Genomic DNA, 22,532 nt, shown 5'->3' with positions numbered 1-22,532 from the left:
TGGATATGATGGATATCAATTTCTTAAGGACAATATTTGATGTGAGGAAGGTGTTGATCGAATAAGAAATAGTGGTAAGAGAAAGTAAGAAGAGTATATTCTCTTCAGCTGGTCAAGACAGCTGAAGAGAATATGCTGAAATGTTTGGAAATATGGAGAGGATGAGTGAGGAGAAGCTCACTAAGAAGGATTACGCGTCAGTCAGCAGTAGTGGAGGGGACTAGAAGATAGGGGGAGGGAGGGAACTGGAGATATATAGAGTGACTAGGGCGTGAACACGCGGGACGGTTTGAGACGTGCTTGGAACACAGCGAATTGGAAGGATGTGGTATACATGGGGCACTGTGTAACAGGGACTGCACTAGGGTATATAACATGGTTAAAGGACACCACAGAAAGTCTGTGAAAGGGAAGATCTGGTTTCTGTATGTATATGTGAACTAGAATGTGGATGTGAGCAAATGAGGCTATTCTTTATCTGTTTCTAGTACTAAACCGTTACGCGGGAAACAGCGATGATATATATATATATATATATATATATATATATATATATATATATATATATATATATATATATATATATATATATGATGGAACAGTACGTGAATCGACCCACAGCTTATTTTCCTTTCCAAATTGAAAATTAATTCACACAACGTTTGTACTTTTCATGTTTAAACGTATTTGTAGAGACCCTGGATGAAATAACCTTTAACTGTTGATGGCCATTAAATCCAACATACAAACAGTTAATTTACAGATTTGTAGTTTTACTTTGTATGATTTCACGTATGATGAGGATTTCGGGTTTAATCATTTTCAGCTCCAGATCGGCACTGGATCCAACAATATACATACGTATGGTTAGGTCATGAGGCCAGGTTACTCTTACTTAATGGATTTCACACAAAGAGTATGATGTACGACTAACATCATTTGACCTGTTGAACAAGACGGTATGATTCTTGAACACGGCAGTACGACCCTTGAGCACGACGGTATGAAGAACGCCAGTACGGCCTCTGAGCACGACGACACGACTCAGAGCACGACAGTATAACCCTTAAGCTCGATGGTACACAAGACCATTTGGTGAGACATTGTTGTTTGGCTTGATCTTTGAGGGCCATTCCCAATGGCTGTAATCAAAGATCGTGCTCAAGGGTTGTGATCAAAGGGAATTAAACTCGACTGAGATTAAAGCTTTTCTGAGTTCAGGTCATCCATCTGAATTATCTTCGACGTCTGAAAGTGATCAGAGAGTATCATGAACGGTACATTCTTCTGAACACTTGTGTCCCGCCAAGAACAGGTAACAAGTTCGTCGGCGTGTTTTATTCATCCCCCTTTCTGAACATCTTGGTGCATCAACACACACACACACACACACACACACACACACCTCGTCCTCGTCGGGGTCGAACGTGCTAATGCTAGTGGCGCTCTCGAGCCGCCAGAGTTCCAATGTCAACGTGCATCAACCACCACTCCACCCCCTGCTGGAGACTTGGATTACGCCTGATTGGACCCACAATCTTCACACGATATTCTGTACTTCCAGCGGGTCAGTGAGTTTCTCGAGAGACTTGTGTCGGAGTTGGGATCACCTAGTATAACAACCACGACGCTAGCATATACTCCGACCCTCCGCGCATTGACGTAGTGAACCCGAGACCCAGCAAGGTCCTGAGGGTCAGAGGGGCGATCGCCTCGTGTAGACACCATGACACAGACATATAACACCAACACAAGCACCATCCTCAACCCGTTACTCCTGTCCCCGAGACCTCATTCCTCCCCATCGAAATTGTGATAAGTTTTATGATGGGCAGACTAATAAGGATCTTTCTGTTAGACTTAAGCAAGATATAGTATAAGAACAGGACTAGAATCAAATGCCTTATTTAATCACGTTAAAAACTATGATCATTGCATTGACTGGAGTAATGCCACCTCAGTTATTAACTCTAAAACTCCAGTACCACGAGAAATATCATTGGATCTTCTATTGATAAATACACAAAGAATTATATCCTTCATAATAGTGAAGGTCTATACAAATTGGATAACTTTATTGTTGATAAGATTTGCAAACAATTCACCTTCTTGTCCACATGATAATTCTATGATACGCTCGTTGTCTGTTTGGATAATCACATGTTTACCAAATGGCGTCCTAGCTACGTCTCTTCGATGTATATCAACTGACTGTTATATTTCTCTCGTGTCTCCGCTGATGAAGTGATTATTACACGAAAGTGCACTTGGAGACTTGTCGTGTTTCATTTTCCCCGTGGACTCATAGGAATATATATATATATATATATATAAACACATCATAGGAGCGGCAGTTTCCGTTCTGAGCATTAACTGCTCTCTATGATATCCATATTTGACAAACATTCCTCACTTGTTTGATACATATCGTCAGATTCTAGTGCACCTAAGAAAAAGAAAATGGAATTATATATGTAAAGAAGTACTCCAACAGAACAAGGGTAGTAAATGAATGGAGTACTCTGAACAATGAACTTGTGAATACTGACAGCATACAGAGGGTTCAGGAGGTGAGGGCAGCATGAGTGTAAAATTCCCTCCCTGTACAGTACGAAAGGATAATTACAATTAGACTTCAGAGCAAACACACACAAACACACACACACACACACACACACACACACACACACACACACACCTGAGCAGTTTCACACAAACTTAACCTATGTATACATTCCATTGTTTCCCTACTTTCTTTTTTTTAAACACTTTCCCTACTTTTATCTTGTCCTCTCACCTATCAGTATCAGCAATTACTACATACTCATGAGATCTTGTGTAAGACATTTCCTCAGCTCGCATGGCAACGGAAATGTAACAAGATCCGAGTACTAACATCATCTTGACTAGAGGAAAATTTCAGGAAGAACTGAAATACATCAATGAGAACAAGTCTACGTAGAGGCAGGAGACGTAATTAGTTTTACACTCACGTGAAAATATCCAGGTATAACCGAGTCTCTGAAATTAGGGTGGACAAAATATTTTGATATGATCTCGCAACTTTAATCATGGTACACATACACTACACTCCCAGGAGGGATGACTTCGCAGGAATATCAAAAATTACGGACATGAATCACAAAATATATTATATTAGCGAGAGTCGCGGCACGGAAAACATAAATTTAGTAATGAGTGATATACGAGGTCATGTTTACACACGTTCATAGATTAGCGTAGCTGCGTGAGTGTCGAGCCTCTGCCGTTTTAGAATAAGAAGGAAGGCGTCAGTCATCCGTTCTCTGGGAGGAAGGTGCAAAATCCCATCTCATTTACTGTCGTGCAAGTGCAATTACGGTACAGTGAGACACCACAGCTCGCTGTAGCTCTTCTCTACCTCCTCACAGACAGAGGGGGTCTGTGAGGAGGGTTGATCGAGTAAAAACTGATAGGATAAGAGAGATGTGTGGGAGTAAGAAAGAGGGCGCGTTGAAATGGATGGAGTGAGTGAAAAGAGGTTGACATAAGAGGATATTTGTGTCAGAAGTGAAAGGGACAAATAAAAGCGGACACCAAATTGGAGATGGAAGGATGGGGTGGAAAATATTTTCAGCGTTCGAGGCCTGTACAAGCACGAGGGTGCGAGGCGTGCACGGGACAGAGTGAATTTGAGCGTTGTGGTATTCATGGGGTGATCGAGCTGTCAGTGGACTGAATCAAGACATGTGAAAAGACTGGGGAAAACCGCAGAAAGGTCTGCGAGACCTGTTTGTGGAGAGGGAGCTAAGGTTTCGGAGCATTATACATGACAGCTAGATGCGAGATTATGAGGACATTTCTTCGTCTGTCCTTGGCGCTACCTCGCTTGCGCAGGAAACTGCTGGTGAACAGCTTTGAAAGGACTATATATTCATATATATATATATATATATATATATATATATATATATATATATATATATATATATATATATATATGTCTAGAGGCCCCTTCTTTTTTTTCGAGAGCTCCAACTATACCCCTTCAGCTGTGCGAATATTATCCATTTCTTTTAAGTCTAATACAGATCAAGTTGCTTGCCTTCATCTAGCAACATCCTTATTCAATACCAAGTTTGCCTCCTGACTCAAACCTACACTGCTAATTTAATGCGAATCAAACCCAAAAGTACGCAAACTCGTTACCATTTTTAGAATGCCAATCGCCACTCTCATTACAAAACAAGAAGAACGACTAAACAAAAACGGGAACCAGTTGCATATTTCTTTTTTTTTTTTTTTTGCAAGAACCGTAATGATGTGAACTATAATGAGGACGTTCTCAGTGGTCCATGAAATTCACAAATTCTCTACTTACTGTTCCTGTGAAATAAGCGGGACGATAAAAGAGAAACATTCATTGGGGGTAATTTTACCCTTATTACATGGAGATATATTGTGCTCATTATGCAATAGCAAGCGACACGTGAAAATACAAACACATAAGCGCCTACGTAAAACGCAAAGGCAGACTCACTCAGGAGGACTCAAGCCACAGACAAACACACACACACACACACACACAGGTGATATAGTTATTGCAAACAACGGAAATGAATTTAAGAAGTTATATGATGGTAGACTATGTTTAGGAGATGAGGGATGAGTGTAAAACTCCCTCCCAGTACAGTACAAATAGGTAATTACATAGATGTAATTACACACAACTCACGGAAGAGCTGGGGCCCCACTGGTGTAAAACTCCCTCCCCCGTACCTTACAAATAGGTAATTACACTCACATACCAAATCACACGGTTTTTAACTCTCTTTTGTTTAAGCTTTGCGACTAATTGGGTCTGGATTCTGTAAGTCCACAGACCTCAGTTGTTTGGTTATATGAGAACCTTCAATATGATCTACTGCCTCCTCAACTTCCTACACTTCATCAACCGCAACCCAAAGAAAGACGAGGAGAATCCAGTGGCTTTCGCCTTATTTGACTTTACCAAAGCTTTCGACCAACTCGCACAGCGAACTTTAGCTGCGACGTCTGATGCCATGGCTTACAAACTTCCGTAAGGAGGGTCGTCAAAATGTACACTTCAGAGGGACTATTTCCACCTACGTACCTCCTCATTGTAAATAGTAAGATGCGTTCATGGACGCGTCCTCTCATTGGGAAGTACGTTAGCGACTCTACAATTGGTATCAGTGTTTAAGGAGCTTGATCATACTGTATTATCCTTGAGAATCCACCTTTAAAAGCCTCCAGAAATGAACCATCATTAAAAACGTCATCGTCAGCTAAACGAAGGTTGAAGCCATGCACGTCATCCTTGTTTCTAGACCTACCCGACCCTCTAGTGTCTCAATGTGCCTCAGTCCCTCTCGTTAGTTCTCATTCGGAACGATAAACGCAAGCTACAATGAACACGTCAGGTAACATCATCAAATATGACAGCTCTCGGTATACCTAGACGACGCAAGATCCTTGGGCACTTTGTGATCGACCTTATGAACATTGACCTGAATTTCCCTCACGTGAGGAGTTCCTGTGTTTGATATAATGCTAACGGGTGAATTTGAAAAGAATAACGGAGGACATGACTAATGCAGACAGCATACATAAATTCAAGATGTATGACAGTTAGGGAGATTCAAGCGACAGTGGCCTCAAGAGTATAAAACTCCCTCGTTGTCTGGTACAGATATTAATGCACACAAACGCAGAAGAGACAGACATAGAGACACTTACAAGTACACATATAAATGGACATGGAAGACCATCCCAAACCATCTCCTTAAGCATATCCTAAGAAGTGGTCAGCACACTGATCACCACAGTATATGACGGTTCGAGAAGGTGCTATTCCGCTATTGCACCAACCCCGCCACAGTCACTCACTACCACCTGAGATCCCTTTTCCCCAAGCTGCAGTTCGGCAACGCCACCACATCGAGCCCATTCCAGTTCATACAGACCATACCAGCAACAAATCTTAACCATGACACTGTCAAAATACATACCACTACAGGAACAAACCCTACCCATACCACCGTGAACATTAAGACCTCTACAGGAGCAAACCACATCCCTACCACAGTGAACATTCATATCATGACTGGAACAAACTTTACACCTACCACTAAAGAAATACACACCACTACAGGAAAAAACCCTATCCCTACCACTGTGAACATAAATACCACTACAGGAACAAACCCTATCCTTGCCACTGTTAACATAAATACCACTACAGGAACATACCCTACCCTTGCCACTGTGAGCATATGTTCCGCCACAGGAATAAACCCCAACCCAGCCAATATGAGCATCGTCAGTAAACTATCACCCCAGTGCTTGTGTAAAGAATGTTTGTTTACCCGCTTCCTCCCCCTCTTTATAACTCTAATTATCATACTATGTGTATTTCTTCTCCATATGTTCGGCCTTTGGCTGCAATTAAGTCAATAAACTGTTAACTACTATCATTATCTCTATTACCGCATGAACGCGCGTACTCTCTCTCTCTCTCTCTCTCTCTCTCTCTCTCTCTCTCTCTCTCTCTCTCTCTCTCTCTTCCTATGCTCGTAGACAACAAACCGACCTAAATCTTGGGAAAGTTATTGGTCCTTCTGAACAAATAGAAAACCGCAATAAATATGCAGCAGAGTGTCTGTGTAAATATCAGGCATACATAATTTAGCTCGTGGGACTGGAGAGGAAAATATTCGAACGTGGCTTCGTTTTCACTGAATATATGTGTTCATTGTGCCGGGAATACAAGAAATATATCTGTGTGTGTGTGTGTGTGTGTGTGTGTGTGTGTGTGTGTGTGTGTGTGTGTGTGAACAGGCATTTACGTACGTATGTATAAACACAAACACACACACTCACTCAGACGCACACACATAGGGATGAATGTAAAGTGAAGCAATGAGGATGGGTAACTGCGAAAAGAAGACCTCGATATGAACACTCCCTTGTAGGATATATAGCGTCAGGACCCAATCTGTAAGAGGTTGGTCTGGATAGGGACATCGCCCCTAACTGATCACCAGAGTCCTACATTAGGACGATAGGGAAGGAGACGAACGAACATTCTGCTGGCAAATATCAAAATATTCGAGTAGGATTAGGAAATTAGGATTAGGATATATACGGGAAGCTGCCTGCATCCTACATTAAGCTAAAGGTTCTCAAGTTTGGCGGAGTGCGCGCGCGCACACACACACACACACACACACACACACACACACACACACACGCATCATTCGTTAGCTCCGTTGCAGGTAAGGTCACCAGTAACTTTCCGACCCGATCGTCCTAAGTTGTCAGCCAATGTCTCGCCTGTAAGGTTCCTCCTCCTCCCATTAGGTCTCTTATCTTCGGTGCATTAAAGAAGAGAGATCGTGGCATCAGACCCATTTCTCTCTCGGTTAAGACCTTCACCCATTGGTAGCCAGGGTGGCTGTCAAAAGCTTCAGCAATGAGCTACACATCTTACTGGGTCCATAGTCGTTAGCTTTGGGTAGTCCGCTCAAGCTATGAAGCAGCAGCAACAGCCCATACTGTGCAAGGCTACGGTCGTCGCCACATCAGTGGCAAAATCAAGTCAGGTTTCAGGAACGTTTTCAGCCTTGTAATCAAAGACTGTCCTTCAGTACTTCCCTTGGAGCTTCAGCGAATCAACGACTCTGGGTTTCGATGATCATAATGATCGATTCATGTGAGGGAGTCCTGTGAGATTCACGTCCTCACCTCGCTCGTCGATTTTGCCCAGCTTTCGAAACGATGACACGCAGACTGGTCGAACGAGCTGACCCATATTCGTTTCTTAGGGGACGTGCGGCACCCCGGCAGACGCCGCAGAGCCAGCGGGTGCTGACGTGACTCTTGCAGAAGAGCTTGGGGCACGTCGCGTGCTCTCTCTCTCTCTCTCTCTCTCTCTCTCTCTCTCTCTCTCTCTCTCTCTCTCTCTCTCTCTCTCTCTCATCCTTTCCAAATGATAGATCATCATCTCCACCCGAGAGATTGCAGACAGCTTATCCCCAGTATTGCCACAAGCCTCAGCTAATACCCCGGAAGACAGGATTCAATTCAGTGTGCCCTCCGACGTTCCAAGGCCACTAATGTTATTTTGCATATGAAATTGGGAAAACTAGAACCAAAAAACTGCAAGATAGAATCCATACCATTGATGCCCACAGTGTCTTTTCCCTAACTGCCAACTGTTTAACCCACATTAACCTACTTAGGGTTTAACCATCTCTCGTCAGTGACAGACACAGAGAGTAATGGCCAAACGCTGAAGTCTACATGAAGGAGATCTGAAACCTCGAATTAGATGGTAAGTTGTGGTTTGATCGCCCTTGCTCTCATGGTTGTCGTAACAGGAAGGAAAGCATATCGGGTATATATTAACTATCCCCTTCAAGTGGATCTCTTATTCGTTTCTTCTCGGAATCATTACAGGTCCGTTATTTCGACGATTGTGGAACATTTTCACGAAAAAGAAAATACGGTAAAATAACTTCCTCTTCTATTGACTAATCTCCAATTCCCTCTGTAGTTCAACCTTTCCCACTCTTTTCCCATGTGATCACAGTCTATACCCAACGTTTCAGCTGATAAAACCGCTCTTTTGACCAACTTATTTCCCTCTAACTCCACTTTGGATGATTCCCCTTACACTCCTTCGCTCGCAGCATCCTCCGATAGAACCTATCTCTCTCCTATATCTTCCTCGTCCAGGGTTGCACGAGCTCTCTCCCATCTACAGAATGGATGGGGTCTGCTTCCCTACAGTCGCACAGCAGCGTGTCTCGGTGATACCTCCAATCTTTGCCCGCCAATCTCTCCTACTTCTAAGAATCCAAAACATTCTCCTTACCTTGTGGGCATGCCTCAGTGCAACCCACGTCTAGGAAAAAGGGGGTACCTCTCTAGCTTTTGTAACTATCGCCCCCTTCTTCCCACTTCTGGTATTTCCAGTCATCGCGGCACTATGAACCCTCACTTTCCACCCTCTTAAACGTTAAGAATTCAGTCTCTTTCTTCCAGATCACCAGTGTGGTGGTACTGAATGTTTGTGGCTGCTAGGCAGCTGGTGATTGCTCTATGGGCTCTGTTTTCAGTGGTTGCTCACCAGCCGGTGACTGCTCTGAGTGCTCTGTTCTCAATTTGCAGCTTGTGTTGTCTTGCAGCGCAAGGTTGACTGGTGATCTTCTCTCGTAAGTGATCCACCTCTGGTTCTTCTCCCTCAAGGATATTGGTGAACATTTTTCTCGTAGTATTTGACAACTCTAGCGAATTTCAAAGGTATGGTGCAAGTCTCATGCTTTTCTCCCTCCAGGTACTTCCAATACGGTTGTCGTTGATGGAATGATGTTTCCCTCTCATGCTATCAGGAGTGGCGTCCCTAAGGGTATTGTTCTATCCCCAACCTCTTTTTTTTTTGCCAAATGATCTTTCTTCTACTTCCAACCTTATTCACATCTACGCTGACAATTGCTCTTTGCATACTGCAACTTAACTTTCCTCCATCTCCTCACTCTGAAACTCGTTTTTTTTTTTTCTTTTAATTTTCCAAAGGAAGGAACAGAGAAGGGGTCCGGGTGAGGATGTTTCCTCAGAGGCCCAGTCCTCTGTTCTTAACGCTACCTCGCTGACGCGGGAAATGGCAAATAGTATGAAAGGAAAAAAAAAATATATACATATCTCTCCACGAAACCAATTAACCTAATGACTAGTTTTACATCAGAGCACAAAAGGGCGACTGTGGCTGCACCATTCATTATGAACAATCATACAGTAAATGGATATAATGAGTCGGTAATATAATATGACTGCACGCAATTTCTTTCCCCCATATTGCCATTGGTTAGACACCAACAAATGACGTATTTGATCTCCCGGAACAATGGCGAGCTGAAACCTGAAACCAGAACCCGAGTAATACGTCTGTGTGAGGAAGAGTGAATTATCTGACACATATTTGCACAAGTACCTTCTGAGAACATGGGATACACATCTGCCATTTACGCCAGTAGACTTATGGAGGTGTTCCCTGATACGCTTCACTGTGGAATTTACTGTATCAGTAACTCTAAGACCATTGGTTTTAGGTATGAGGTAGAGGGAAACACAGCGTTACGTACTAAATTCACACGAGTGTTAAAATCCCTTGATGTTCTCTTGTACGATTCCTAAACACTATTCCGGCTCTTCCCTTTAGTACTGAGGTACGACCCTTGGACACACACACACACACAATGTTGGATCGTGCCTTGAGATGACGGTACGACCCTTAGGCTTGATGCTGGTTCGTCCTTTCAGGACGACGGTACGACCCTTCTTGGGCAGGATGGTGTGAAACCTTGGACCTAATCCTTTAATCAAACGTTGGGTCAAAGCCCACCAATCACAACCAAGTCTACCATCTCTGTGCCCAAGGCTTGTATCCTAGCACACAGGCGTCAGACTGTAGCCTCACACAATACCTGTCATATACGGAGCAGCAACTTTTATTTTCGTAGTATTACCTTCGTCTCTCTCAGTGTCTAATGGCACGCTAACCCAGCACTGCCGGCACTAGGTGGCCCAGCCCGTCGCTGTATGTACAAAGGTAATCACACGTCTGGCGTGTCCAAATACACTCCCCTATCAACACCACCGAGCTAATTCTCTCCTCTTTCGTGTCCGTTTCCACTACTCTAGTTGCAGCGTTATAGAGGGTTTGATCCAGGCATGCAACAGCTAAGACGCCTTGATTCCAATGAACACGACGGTACGATCGTTGCGCAAGACGGTGAGATCACTTCGGTACGATCCTTGACCACGAACATGGGACTTTTTACCGCAACGGTACGTTCCTTGCCCACGACGGTACGATCCATGAGTAGGATGCGTGTGGCCCTTTACCACAACGGTGCGATCCTTGAGTATATGACGATGTGACACATTAACACAACGGTGCGATCCTAGAGCATGACGGTATGAACTTCGAGCACGGAGGTGTGTCTCTTCAACACGACGGTACGAGCCTTGAGCACGACGTTGTGGCTCTTTAACACGACGGTACAATCCTCGAGCACGACGGTACGCTTCTAATCGACCCACAGAGATCATGGTACTGTCTATATAACATAACATGTAATGTCCATACGTAAGTCAATCTAAATACTGTGAACAATACATGTTCTGATATCAATATATTAACAAAACACCCACGAGCTGATTCCCAGTGAGTGGGCACTTACAGAGAGAAGGGTTATATACCATCAGTGGTCCAGAGGTACGCTGTATACCTGCTGTTCTCGGTAGCCTGGGTTCAATCCTCGAGCGCATAATGGTAAAATTGTTTACTTTGATACGCATATGAACTTCATACATCCTGATATATATATATATATATATATATATATATATATATATATATATATCAGGGTTTGCGTGGGCTACCCTCTACCCTTTGCAGATCATGGTCAGAAAAATATTCATGCACTCATTTCTATACGTGTTTGCTCCTATAGATACTCGCTTTTACATATGCTCGTTGCTATATGTTCTTGCTCTTACTTATGCCCCTTCTATGCATGCCTGCTTCTATATATGCTCTATATATGTTTGCTTGTATATATGTTCGTTTCCATAGACGTTCGATTATAAATATGCTTACTTCTACCTATGCTTGCTCCTACAGATTCTTGCTTCTACATATACTTGATGTATAGATGTCGCTTCTATATACGTTCGTTTCTACAGATGCTCGCTTAATATCCATATGCCTGCCTATCTAAATGATTGCTTCAATACAGTATCTGGTGTCATTTCTTTAAGAAATAGGGTAATTCAACGCTGTGTCTTGTCACCTCTATCTCTCAACAATTTCCATCGCTAAGGAATAGAATAGCTCCGACAATTTCTTCGCCACAGTGGACGGTCATCGCTTCAACAACTTCCACACGACCAAGTTCCCCTGATATCCACCTGCAGCAGACAGACAACGCCTCAGCAAGGACCAAGTTAATTCGGAGACGTTACACCATGAATACAAAACACTCAAAAGATAACTTAAAACGAGGACCTCCTGCGTATGACCGCGTCGCTAAAAGCCATAGAGAATCTCCATTCGAATGTGTCCTTCCCCCTCCTCCTCACCATCCTCTCCACCAACCCCAAGAGCTTACACCTTGAGTGAGTGGGAAATGAACTTTTTTTCGGTCGGGTGAGTGTGTGTGTGTGTGTGTTTATTGGTGGGATGGCGCGGACGTCGTGAGGGAGATAGAACATGCTGGGCTCCTCCTCCTCCTCTCCTCCTCCTGCCATCCTTCTTTCCACGCCCCGGTAATGCCGTTTAATGAGCACAGAGGTAAACAGGCGCCACACACGGACAAATACTTCCCTATTGCTTTTTTTTTTCCCTTCCCCGCGCGCGGCGGTTCCGCCCCAGCAGGCTGATCCTACCTTACCGAGGCGATGTTGACGGAGGTGAGGCTCAACGAAGTTAATACTCACTTGCCCGAGGCAACATTTTTTTTTTTTTCATGGAACGTTTGTGACGATAAATGTGCGAGTAGAGAGAACGTTTTTTTTAGCACGTCTGAGCATTATTGACCTAAATTCTGCCTGTGTTAGTAGATAAAACATTTTTTTATGCATATCTGAACATTAGTGACTTACACCCTGTGCAAATAGATAAGAGTATCTTATCCACATCTGGACATTAATGTCCTTTAACTCTGCCTGCGTAAGCAAGACGGCTCATTTTCACCACAATGGAACATAATTAATGACCTTAATAACTCTCTCTGTGCACAAGGTTCGAGCATCTTATGCACAATGATAATCAGAACCCAACCAACTACTTATCTTCATGTGTGTCACTCCCACTAATGTTCACAAGGTTCATGACCTGCGGCTGATAAGAGAGCATTACGACCTTGCGATGTACCGCTAACCTGTAGCCCACAAGACCCGCTAACCTGTAGCCCACAAGACCCGCTAACCTGTAGCCCACAAAACCCGCTAACCTGTAGCCCACAAGACCCGCTAACCTGCAGCCCACAAGACCCGCTAACCTGTAGCCCACAAGACCCGCTAACCTGTAGCCCACATGACCCGCTAACGTGTAGCCCACAAGACCCGCTAACGTGTAGCCCACAAAACCCGCTAACGTGTAGCCCACAAGACCCACCAACCTGTAGCCCACAAGACCCGCTAACCTGTAGCCCACAAGACCCGCTAACCTGCAGCCCACAAAACCCGCTAACGTGTAGCCCACAAGACCAGCTAACCTGTAGCCCACAAGACCCGCTAACCTGTAGCCACAAGACCCGCTAACCTGTAGCCCACAAGACCCGCTAACCTGTAGCCCACAAGACCCGCTAACCTGTAGCCCACAAGACAGACGATGGTGTGACCCCTTCAAAACCCACCAGCACCCTCCGGAGGATCACGATGAAGAAAACCTCAGGGTGTTCTATGATGAGTAACGAACACCTCCTTAGACTTACACAGCCCTTCTTTTACCTCCTCCTCCTCCCCCACGAGGGAGGTAAAAGGGAAGCCACAATCCCTTGCTCTCGTCGGCGCGTAGAGGAGATACGGGTGATCGAAGATGTCCCCCATACTACCCAACCCCATAAGGAGCGTGAAGGTAAGACCCCCATAAGCAAATAGGATCCCTTAGGGATCATGGGGAGAGAAGGAATGTCTAATATGAAAAAAAAAAACCTCCTCCACGCCTACCTCTACTTCTCACTTCTCTCACAATCACAAGATAGATAGATAGATAGATAGAGATAGAGATAGAGAGAAAGAGAGAGAGAGAGAGAGAGAGAGAGAGAGAGAGAGAGAGAGAGAGAGAGAGAGAGAGAGAGAGAGAGATACGTACGTAAGCCTGCCATAACCTCTTCAGACAGGAGTAGATAGATACACGCATCAGTCTAACATGAAGGCAGATCTACATCGCATCTTGTCTCGACCACAGAAACACCAGTAGAGCACTCGGGATCTCATGGATCTCCATTTCTCTCGTCTGTAGTTCGGGAGCGGTATGATCTCCTCTCCCAGCATTCACATGGAGTGGCATTATCTCCTGGTATGGCTGTAGCTATTCACATCATTTATATAGGTATGTCTGAACTGATTTAAGGGTGATAGACTTTTAAGGTTGTTCCTCTCTCTCTCTCTCTCTCTCTCTCTCTCTCTCTAACACACACACACACTCACACACACACTCCTATTTTCTATCTGTCTGTCTCTCTTATTTCTTTATATTTTTCGTAGAAAAAGTGGATCGTTAGCGAAACTGAACAAAAATTAGATGTCATTATTGAATAGTTAAACTAAATAATCTAACAACACAAAAGTAAAAGATTTTTTTCTCTCTCTCTCTCTCTCTCTCTCTCTCTCTCTCTCTCTCTCTCTCTCTCTCTCTCTCTCTCTCTCTCTCTCTCTCGATAGTGATAAATATTAAACACAATTTGGTCTTATAACCTAAAATACCGTTCGCAGATCCGGATTTTGTTTTTAGGAGAACGGAAAGAGGATTGAACTCGACGGCACGGTCTCCCAGTATCACGACCTGGTCTTTGACTTGACCCTTACCGGTCAAGGTCGAAGGTTACACGATCATGCTCAAGGTTCGTACCGGTGCGCTCAATAGACCGCAAAGTCTTTCTTACGAACGGTACCGTCGTGTTTTAAGAGTCTTAGCGTCATAATCATGGGTTCGTACCGTCTTACACGAGAGCCGCAATGTCGTGCTCAAGGATTGTACCGTCATCCTCAAGGATCGTACCATCTAGCACAAGGATCGTACCGTCTTGCACAAGGATCGTACCGTCTTGCACAAGGATCGTACCGTTTTGCACGAGGATCGTACCGTATTACACAAGGATCGTACCGTATTCCACAAGCATCGTACCGAATTGCACAAGGATCGTGCCGTATTGCACAAGCATCGTACCGTCTTGCACAAGCATCGTACCGTATTGCACAAGGATCGTGCCGTATTGCACAAGCATCGTACCGTATTGCACAAGGATCGTACCGTCTTGCACAAGGATCGTACCGTATTCCACAAGCATCGTACCGTATTCCACAAGGATCGTGCCGTATTGCACAAGCATCGTACCGTCTTGCACAAGCATCGTACCGTATTACACAAGGATCGTACCGTATTCCACAAGCATCGTACCGTATTGCACAAGGATCGTGCCGTATTGCACAAGCATCGTACCGTCTTGCACAAGCATCGTACCGTATTGCACAAGGATCGTACCGTCTTGCACAAGGATCGTACCGTATTCCACAAGCATCGTACCGTATTCCACAAGCATCGTACCGTATTGCACAAGGATCGTACCGAATTCCACAAGCATCGTACCGTATTGCACAAGGATCGTACCGTATTCCACAAGCATCGTACCGTCTTGCACAAGCATCGTACCGTATTCCACAAGCATCGTACCGTATTGCACAAGGATCGTACCGTCTTGCACAAGGATCGTACCGTATTCCACAAGCATCGTACCGTATTGCACAAGGATCGTACCGAATTCCACAAGGCTCGTTCCGTCTTGCACAAGGATCGTACCGTATTGCACAAGCATCGTACCGTCTTGCACAAGCATCGTACCGTATTGCACAAGGATCGTACCGTATTCCACAAGGATCGTACCGTCTTGCACGAGGATCTTACCGTCTTGCACAAGGATCGTACCGTATTAAACAGGGATCGTACCGTCTTGCACAAGGATCTCGTCGTCGTCAAACACAGAAATCGCACCGTCACGGAGAAGGACAAACAGTACCCTCATACCCCACAATCGTACCGTCATACATAAGGCGTTCAGACAGCTAGTTTCTGATACGTAAAGAAAAAAAAAAAAGTCAGGCCAATTGGCAGTCGAGTTGTGGGCCAGCGGAGGAGGAGGAGGAGGAGGAGCAGCAGCAGGAGGAGGAGGAGGAGGAGGAGGAGGAGGAGGAGGAGGAGGAGGAGGAGGAGGAGGAGCAGCAGCAGCAGCAGCAGCAGCAGGAGGAGGAGGAAGAGGAGGAGGAGGAGGAGGAGGAGCAGCAGCAGCAGCAGCAGCAGCAGCAGGAGGAGGAGGAGGAGGAGGAGGAGGAGGAGGAGGAGCAGAAGCAGCAGCAGCAGCAGCAGCAGCAGCAGCAGCAGGAGGAGGCAAGGACATCTACCGTGCATGACCCCCAGGCTGAAATATGAAGCCTGGAGAGGACACGCCTTGCGTTCGTGTCGGTGAGAGAGAGAGAGAGAGAGAGAGAGAGAGAGAGAGAGAGAGAGAGAGAGAGAGAGAGAGAGCTGCACTCGCGAGATATGCCGATGATGCGAGCGATCGTAACCAAGTAACTCAGTATATACACAGCTGAACAGTTACTTTCTCTCTCTCTCTCTTTCTCTCTCTCTCTCTCTCTCTCTCTCTCTCTCTCTCTCTCTCTCTCTCTCTCTCTCTCATAAAATCCGATATCGCCGCCGACAAGCACTTGGTACAGCGAGAGATGACCGCACGTACCCAGCTCCAGTAGAGAGAGATAGCATCCTAATACTCCTTTGGCTACTACCGCTTTTCCATTTTCCCCTGGTCGTAATATAGCTTCCCACTCTCTTTTTGCCAGTACAGCTTCCCATTTTCTTCTGGCCACCACAGATTTCTCTGCTAGTTCTTCACGTATTTCTTTATCAATTCGCAGAGACCTTCTTCTGTAGGCCATTCATCACTTTGTGTGTGTGTGTGTGTGTGTGTGTAGTCATAATTGTCAAACACGTAGAATTCTCAATTTCTTGGCCTCTTAATATCTATCTATCTTAAGTCAGATCCATACATATGTCACAATTTTCTCAAGTAATGAACTTACTATTACCCATCCTCTCCTGGTGCAAGGTCTGTGGCATCAAACACAATCGGAGCATCACTGGAACCTACATGTGTGCTGTGGGAAGACATTCGCACCGACGTATAAGCAGGTTGAGAAAGCTCCCAGGGAATCTAATCATGGCTAAACCCTGTACCTTTACCAACAAGGGCCCAAAGCTTGGTATCGTCATTTGCAACAAAAGCTTAGAATCTTCGTTTACTACAAAAGCTTAGAGTCGTCATTTACTGCAAAAGCTTACAGTCGCCATTTACCACAAAAGCTTGGAGTCTTCATTTAGTGCAAAAGCTAAGAGTCGTTCTTTACTACACAAGCTTAGTGTCCTCATTTACTACAAAAGTCTAGGATGGTAATTTACTCCAAAAGCCTACAGTCATCATTTACTACAAAAAAAAGTCTTAGGTGCGTCATTCACTTCAAGAGCTTAAGAGTCATCATTCACTACAAAGAAAAAACTAAACTCCGAGAGCAAGCATCCCTCGCGAGCGTATCAGCATCAACCTCCCTCGGAAAACGCTAGTAAAACCAGTGTAGTCTACCAATACCCGCTGTGTGCCTGGGAAGTGCGCGCATCCCAAAGACATTCGCTACATTGGACAAACTAAGTTAATGTACCCTGTGAAGGGCGCGACTCTTCATCAATGACCCATCTGACTGAACATAGTACCTAAGCAACACCAGTGTGCTATAAAGCCCCTCAACTGCGTCTATCAGCACGTCAAGTATGGGGTATACGATAAACGGAGCCAACAAGTCGACTTGGAAGTTGTCCACGCATGTTGTACAGCTCCAGCCATCAACATATATGCTCAAACATCGAGGAGGACACGCTTTATCAGCATCGCTCTCTGATGGCATGTTGACGAGCCAGTCCCTCCCCTCCTCTAACATCACCCACAATACAAATACAAATCCCAAGATTGATCTTCCAAAAGAGACCAGTGAGAACTTTTTGCTCTTGGGGTCTATATACATCATCACCTGAAACCACCTCGAGATACCCTTTGCTTAATATTATCCTCTAGCTTGACTGTCCTTTGTCCCATACCTGATCTTACCTTATAATCTACCACTTGTTACTGACAAGACAGTTCGAACCCCACCTCCAACACGAGAGAGACGGTAAATCATGTGACGTGAGTCGCATTCCTTCATCTACCTTCACCTGAAGATGCCAAATACTGAACCTTGTGTGTGATAATAGATTACGGAGAGATATAGAAAAGCTGTTCGCCCTCAATGCCTGTGAGGTGAGAAAAGACCTGACAGCCGAAATGCGTTGAGGAAAATGAACAGTTATAAGAATGCGGTGGACTTCAATGAAGTGTGGTGTTTCGTGAGTAAAAAACTCCCTTCTTACGTGAATTAATGGTTATAGATGACAGATAGATAGAGAGAGAGAGAGAGAGAGAGAGAGAGAGAGAGAGAGAGAGAGAGAGAGAGAGAGAGAGAGAGAGAGAGAGAGAGAGAGAGAGAGAGAAGAGAGACGGGGACATACAAGAGACATACATACAGACAGACAAACAGACAGAGATAGTTACAGAGATAATAATCTTTTGTATGTCCTTGTACGTGCCCTAACCTGCATAAAGCACACAGATAAAGCCTTAGAAGTAAAGACATCAGAGGATACATCATAACATGCAAAATGTATACCCATGAAGAGAGACCCCCCCGTAAAAACGCACGTGTGCGATCTTTATAGGTCCCTGTACACCCAGGGTAATAAGATCAGCAAACTGTGAAACACATCGGCACAAGAGGCCAGAGAAAAACTTATTTCACCCTAATTGCGTTGGCGAAGAAAACTGCAAATATTAGCTTGTCCGCCGACAATAAGGCGTTTTCTGACAACTTTGAAAAATTTCATTGTGCCGTTCGCAGTCCGAAAAGACTATATATATATATATATATATATATATATATATATATATATATATATATATATATATATATATACATATGGCCTGGTATTTCCAGCGTTCCCTTCCTTTCAATTTTTGGGAGGTGGAGAGCCATTATTCTCTTGACACAAAACGATTTGGTCTTGCGAAGTTCAGGGATGAACTTGCAATGCGAGGAGGGGCAAAGATCAACAACAACGTCTCCTCCTCTATTATACCTGCAGCAGGTGGTGCGCTCCCCTCCCAACCCCAGCAGCTCTCTCTCTCTCTCTCTCTCTCTCTCTCTCTCTCTCTCTCTCTCTCTCTCTCTCTCTCTCTCTCTCTCTTCTCCTCCACCTCATCACTGGGAGTGAGAAGTTGCAGGGAACACTTGAAAGAAGGGTGGGATTAGGGTGAAGGAGGGACGGAGATGGATAGAGAGGTGGTGATGGTGTTGTTGGTGGAGGATGTGGCATGACTGCAGAGGTGTGTGTTGGAGGATCTGGTGGTGGTGGTCGTGGTGGCGATATGATGCACGATGGGGCCACTGTTGCCTAGTGTTCGTCGTGTCTGTGTGGTGCGTTGCTGTGGCGATACCACGGTTTTGGTGGAGATGGGGGTCGACTTGGTTGGCACGGCGCGCTATCGCTGGTGTGACGATGGCGATAATTGAAAACGACTCTGATGGCAGAGTCGGCCTTACCTACACGGACGCCACGATACGGAAATTTCACTCGTTCATCTCGCTCTAAGTCGACCTAGATCATTGCCATACAATCTTGACAGGAATATATGCACGCAGATAGATCATTTCAACCGACTTCTCCTCCTTCCTCCTAATACCGCCGGTGGAGGCCACTACGACACTGCCACGTAAAAGTGGACTCGTCTACACAGCCTGCCAGGAAGACCTACCACAACTGGAAGGAGTATGAAAGGTTCTTCGGGAGACACCGACTACAAGTTAGGGTGTGTTTGAGCTTGGCCCTGAAGGACCCACGCCTCGTCGGCTCTGAACACTCGGGTTAGTCGCAGTTGTGGCCGGCGTGGACGGCAGCGCAGGTTATTTACTGCTCTCGCAGTAGGTGGAGAGCAGGTAGAAGGAGCACTGGAAACACTTCCTTCCACCAAAAGGGGAAAATTCTAACCCGCAATCTGTACGCCGCGTGTGACCAGGGCGGTGTCCTGTTGGGGTGGGGTGTGTGTGTATGGGATAGGGGATGTTTCGTTTATCTCTGGGAAGGTATGGGAATGCTTTATGTGGGTGAATAGAGCATGAGAATGGCTCTGTGCGGTGGTGCAGGGAGAGGAAGGTTATTTGTGGAGGTATATTGGGGTAGTGTTTTGCCTCGAATGGCGGGGTGTTGGAGTGCAGTTGTGTTCCGTATGGATAATTAAGTTAAGGTCGTTTTTCGCGTGGCCACGTGGAGGAAGGGGACCAGGTAGGGGTCATGCTATATAACCATGAAAAGGATAAAGTAGCATTTTGTTGCGGCTTTATGATGGTAAGAGTATCATTTTCTGTGGCTGAGTAAGTTTAGGGGGGGCCAGCAGCTGAGTAAAGGCTGGAAAATGCCTAGGGCGCAGGGTAATATTCTTACGACTACCTGGAAGCATAGCAAGGGTTTCTTGGGGTGATCGTGTGAGAATAGGTCTGTGTTTTTCTACATTCAGAATGGCTCGGTGGGACCTGAAGAGCATTCTTCCTGCCTATACGCGAGTGGTGGGCTCCGAGTTTTGAGCGATTCAGTCAAGGTGGATGGTGTATTTGTAGAGCTGATTGGGGAGAGAAAATATTTTATGACAGATGCTTGTTCTTTCAGAGGGGAAGAGAGAGAGAGTAAGGTTGAAGAACTGTGTCTTATGCACCAATTCAGATCCGCATGACTGTGGGTAACGGGGTCGTATATTTTCTTTTCCCTAGCTTTATGGCAATAAGGAAGTTTTCTGGCTGGTTGGATGGGTGTAAAGTTCTTCTTTCGGTTATGCAAGAAGAGACCAATGTTCGTGTGGTTGTTAGAGCGAGTCTGGGTTTCATATGAATATGTGTTACATTCATCTTGCAGAGAAACAAAAGAAGTTGTTTCCTGGTGTTGGAGAAGGGCAGAGTTCTGTATGGATCTCTTACAGCAAGATTGCTGTGCTTATGGGTGAATAAGGGGAGAATACAGTCTGTAGGGCCAAATGGGACTGGATTTAGAATCCTATGTAACCTTACTGAGAAAAGAAGCAGCATACGGGGCTATGTTTGGGCAAATACGGCCGCTATATCGATGTAGGGAAAATGCTCTGTGTGGTTTTATGTTGACCGAGTACGGGTATCTGAATGGGTTATTATTAGTTCAGCATTATATGTGGCTCTGAATAATGGAGTATTATGGCCATGGAGGCAAGATTACGTCCCTCATGCCTTGAGAATCAGGATTACAATTATGTCTTGTGTGTGTATGAGGTTGTGTTGTGTGCGGCTATGTGTAGTTGGCAAATTACTCTCATGTCTTTCGCAGTGTTTGCATATCGCGGGTGTATATCTTTCTGTTGCCCCATCGCTGCCGTGGGAAATTGTATTTTGGCGGATGATTATTATATATGGTTGTCTGGTGGCACACACCTGACGGATATGGTTGTCTGGTGGCACACTGTACTGATGGACGGTGTGTGGTGGCACAGAACTGACAGATATGGTCGTGTGGTGGCATAGAACTGACGGATGTGGTTGTGTGGTGAGAAAATACCACTGTATCTGGCTGTCTATTAAGACAGTAATATTGCCGATATATATATATATATATATATATATATATATATATATATATATATATATAGGTGGCAACACAGTGATACCATGGGGGACAAAGTGGTTCTCCTCCTATGTCCCTTTGACACAGCACAGCTTCCAGTGGCTCTCTAAGGGAAATGCAAAGACATAAATCTCTATGATTAATAACTGCAATATATCTCGCACGGTTATTCTTCATTTTACTAATATTCTATGAAGGCAAAAAGATTCCTTCTATTTTTTCCCCTGTCGTTTTTTTTTTCCTTTTTAGCCTTATTTTCCTATTTCTACGTTGAATGTTTCAGTCCTTAGTCATGATTTTCCTTCAGCGTGACAGGGGTAAGGTAACCTCCGACTTATATACGAGATCTTTTGATGTGATTTTAGGAGTTTAACATTGTGTAAAAGCTGGTAAGGCTATGAACAACTGGAGCACGGATGTACGACCCTTGAACATGATGTTTACGCCCTTAGACATGTGAGTGTGGCCTCCAACCTGACCCTTAAGGTCAGGTCAAAGGCTAGGCCGTCTTACAAAAACAAAAAAGGTCACAAATCGTAATTTTCAAGGATCGTACCGTTAGGTTCAAGGGTTTTGCTGTCATACTTAAGGGTCGTTCCGTCGTGCTTACGGGTCGTATCGTCGTACAAAAGGCTCTTACCGTCGTGCTAAAGGGTCGTACCCGTCGTGCTCAAGGGTCATACCGTCGTACCCAAGGGTCTCCCCGTCGTATACAAGGGCCTTACAATCGCGCTCAAGGGCCACTCCATCGTAAGCACGACGTCAAAAAGCAGATAAAACAAAAAAATTCGTTCCTGAGCAAATCGGGGTTCAATACCTTCCTTCTATAGTTGTTTTTCGCCCATTTCTCGTTATGTTTTATGTGATTTCTCTCTGTAGAATCCATCAGGCATATCTGACTATGAGAGGGACCCACTTTTATTCTAGCAGTGCTTTTCTATCGAAGAAAAATCACACAAACTCT

This window comes from Panulirus ornatus, chromosome 4 (assembly GCF_036320965.1).
Source record: "Panulirus ornatus isolate Po-2019 chromosome 4, ASM3632096v1, whole genome shotgun sequence".
In the NCBI taxonomy this organism is placed as follows: Eukaryota; Metazoa; Arthropoda; class Malacostraca; order Decapoda; family Palinuridae; genus Panulirus; species Panulirus ornatus.
This window is presented reverse-complemented; position numbering follows the sequence as displayed.